Source organism: Notamacropus eugenii, chromosome 5 (assembly GCF_028372415.1).
Source record: "Notamacropus eugenii isolate mMacEug1 chromosome 5, mMacEug1.pri_v2, whole genome shotgun sequence".
NCBI lineage: Eukaryota > Metazoa > Chordata > Mammalia > Diprotodontia > Macropodidae > Notamacropus > Notamacropus eugenii.
Genome location: NC_092876.1, coordinates 70832460 through 70836079, shown reverse-complemented (window position 1 = coordinate 70836079; position 3620 = coordinate 70832460). Strand labels below are relative to the sequence as shown.

The following is a 3620-nucleotide window of genomic DNA, read 5'->3' as shown; positions in this document are numbered from 1 at the left end:
TACGTGCCCCCATTAGGGGACGGCTGGCTGCCCTGACTTCTGCCTCTCACCACCAGACCCGTGACTAGAGCAGAGCGAGGCTGACCAATCGCCCAGCTCCGCTTACTTAAATCCCCCTGGGGGCGGGGCCTGGGGCCCGGGGCGGGGCCTGGGAGGCGGGGCGGGGCCTGGGAGGCGGGGCCGGGCCAGCAGAGCCGCCATCATGGAGGACGAGGGCTTCCCCAAGGAGCTGGACCAGTGGTTGGAGCAGCCGAGCGAGAAGCAAGTGCGCAGGCTCTGCGAGAGGGCCAAGGCCATCCTCACCGAGGAGTCCAGCGTCCGCGAGCTTCGCTGCCCCCTCACCGTCTGCCGGGACATCCACGACCGGTTCCACGACCTGATGGAGCTCTTTACCGGCGGCGGGAGGTCTCCGGACACGAGCTACCTTTTCACGGGTGACTCCGTGGACAGAGCCTACTACTCCGTGGAGACCGCGACCCTGCTCGCCTTGCTGAAGGTGCGCTACCCGGAGCGGATCACGATCCTGAGGGGCAAGCAGGAGAGCGAGCCGGTGACCCGCGTGCACGGCTTCTACGACGAGTGCCTGCGCAAGTACGGCAATGCCAACGTGTGGAAGTGCTTCATCGACCTCTTCGATTACCTCCCGCTCACCGCGGTGGTGGACGGACAGAGGTGCTGCCTCCAGGACCACCCTTCTCCGCCCGTGGCATGCTCTGGATCACGCGCGAGCCCCGGACCGTCCGGGCGAAGTTCCACGGGAGAGGCCGACGGGTGACTGACCCGCGATGGTCCGACCCGGGTGACCCGCCATGGTCCGACCCGGGTGACCCGCCATGGTCCGACCCCGACGATCCTGCGGGATGGGCATTTCTCCGCGGGGGGCTGGTGCCACATCCTGACCCATCTACCCACCCCCAACAGCCTCCCCCTGCTTTCCCGTGCTCCCCCACTTGTGAGGGAGGGGTACAGCGGGTGTCGTGATCAGAACGTGCTTGTCCTTTTCAATGCACCCAGTCACTGCCACCCTTGTGGGAACCAGGCTGCCATCCTGCAGTTTGACACCGCACCCCTTGGTGGAGAGCTCCATGTAACGCGGGGCAACCCCAGACTACTCCTTATAAACAGCTTTGAGGAAAACCTAAGAAAAATACCTGGAAGTGTACTAGACAAAAGGATGAGAATAGACATGTTTGTGTAAGAAATTGGGAGTGTGCTCAGCGCTGAGCTAGCCCTCTGAGGCTGGAACCCACCCCACACCCATCTTAAACTCATTAAATCTCACTTGTGTCAAGATATCATCCTCTTAATGTCCTTGATCACTTTTCACAATAAAGGATGAACAACCACCCCATTAAAATGTAAGCCCTTTCAAAATCCTCAGTGATTAGCACAGTGCCCAGCATATAGTAAGTGCTTAATAAATGCTTCTTGACTCATTGGCCTGTTGATTTTTACCACTAATGTATGAATGAACAAGAGAATTCTCTACACATACTAGAGAGTTCTAACATCCTATTATCCCATGGGCTGCATCCATGCACCTCTTTCAAGACCAAACCACTAGGGACTGAGTTTATGGAGATATGTCCTGTCTACCTTTACCTAGAATTCCCTAAGCAAAGAACTTTTTAGTCTATCTGTTTGTGGGTGGCAGGAAGGGACCAGGGAAATGATGCATTTCTGAGTTTCTAAACTTTTTCTGTGTTGTGTGCTGGCCTTCAAGTGTGGCCTAAGGCTTCCACAAAACTCCCAGAAAAATCCCAATTTAATTTCTTGTGCCTACTGCAATATATTGAAACCATGATGGGGAAAGTTGCATTGTGGAAGGGATAAGTGTAGAAAGAATGCCTATGTGTACAGATGAGAACAACCTCATGATCCCTTCAAAAGATAACTAGAATGACAAAGGAATTGAAAAAACCACACCCACCAAGGTTTTGATCAAATGACCTAGGTTGTTCAGCCTAGAGAAGAGAAGAGAAATTTAGCAGAACCATGGTTCCTATCTTCAAATATTCAGAGCATCCTCATGTGGGAGAGGATTTAGAATTGTTTCCTTTGGCCTCAGAGGACAAAAGTCCAAACAATAGGTGGAAGTTACAGAAAGAAAGATTTTTATCTCAATATGAGGGAAGACTTCCTAACACTTAGAGCTGCCCCAAAGTAGGAGGGGATTCTAGATTTAGACCTTACAGGACATCTAGTACAAATTTCTTTCTTTACAGATGGGGAAACTGAGTCCCAGGGAAATGAAAGAATTTGCCCAGGGTCACACAGGTAGTAACAGAGAATGTGATTGGAATTGGAATCTGGCTCCCTTGACTTGCAAGACACTGCTTTCTCTCCACTGCACCAAGATGCCTCTCATTAGGAGGTCACTGGAGGTGTTCAAAGGAAGGCTGAGGGAAGGAGATGGGAAGGGGGGATTTGTCAGGGATGCTGTAGAGAGATTCCTGCCTAAATACGGAGCAGGCTATTTAACCTCCAATCTCCCTTCCAGAATGAAGCTTCTCTGATTCTTGGGCTCCATGAACCAGCCCTGGACTTAGCATTACAAGTCAAGTCAGTAAGCATTTAGTGTTGTTTGCCCCTTGTTCTAGAAGACCATGACATCAGGGAGGGGATGCCATGATGGGCAAGGGAATTAGAGTTAGGTGAGGGAGGTCTGTGCAAAGTCATTAGCCTCACTTTCTCCTCTGGAGCGGTCTGGGCCCAGTGACATGATATAGGTCAGGACTATTGGAGATGGCCTTGGATGCAGTTGAGGCAAGCCTTTATTATGCACCTACTATAAACCAACCACTCTGCTTTGTAAGTAAGAGTAAGAAACTTTGTAAAAGTAAGAAACATTTCCTGTTCTCAAGAAGCTCAAAGTCTAATGGGAGAGAAAGCATGCAAACTGTGTACAAACAAGACATAACCAGGGTAAGTTGGAGAAAATCTCAGAAGGAAGGCACTAAGCTTAAAGAAAACTGGGATACACTTCCTGTGGAATGTGGGGCTTAAACTGGGACTCTTGAGTCCAAATATTTCACAGACCCACCCACTGCTCTTAGTAGTTATTAGTTAAGAAAACATACAATGACCGAAAGCTTTTAAGAATGCTCTAATATTTTTAATGAATTTCTACTTAATGAATCACAACATCTGTATACATTTGAAAATGCAGCGAAACATCTATGTGCCAGACATCAGTTATTCAGTGTGCAGAATGACACTGTTTGGGTTAAATATAGATTTCTAGGACTTTGCAATTACTGTAACATGGATCACTCTACCCCTATCAGGGATTTCTAACCCTTGCTTTGGAAGCCACTGCTCTATACTCTCTTGTCAGAGACTATGGGGAATCCATACTCAGAGGAGCCACCATCCTGACTTTCTAAAAAGGAGCTATAACTAAGGTGAGGCAGACGCAGCTTTTTGTCAGGGCACAGAAACACAGAGGGCATTAACACAGTACTTATTGTTTTGAATTAGCATCTCAAAAACAATTGAGTTTAGTCTCTGATTAGCAAGAATAATGAGTTAAAATCAGAAGCTACCAGACAATAGTACCCTTCTCCCAGTAAACATTTTCCTTCCAGCCCCACATTCCAAGGCACCCCCATGACAACTTT

At 49.3% G+C, this 3620-nt stretch overlaps 1 pseudogene; it reads left to right on the top strand.

Moving 5' to 3' along the window:
• The first annotated feature begins 200 nt into the window (after positions 1–200).
• LOC140508598 (serine/threonine-protein phosphatase 2A catalytic subunit alpha isoform pseudogene) lies at positions 201–1408 on the top strand (annotated as a pseudogene).
• The last annotated feature ends 2212 nt before the right edge of the window (positions 1409–3620 follow it).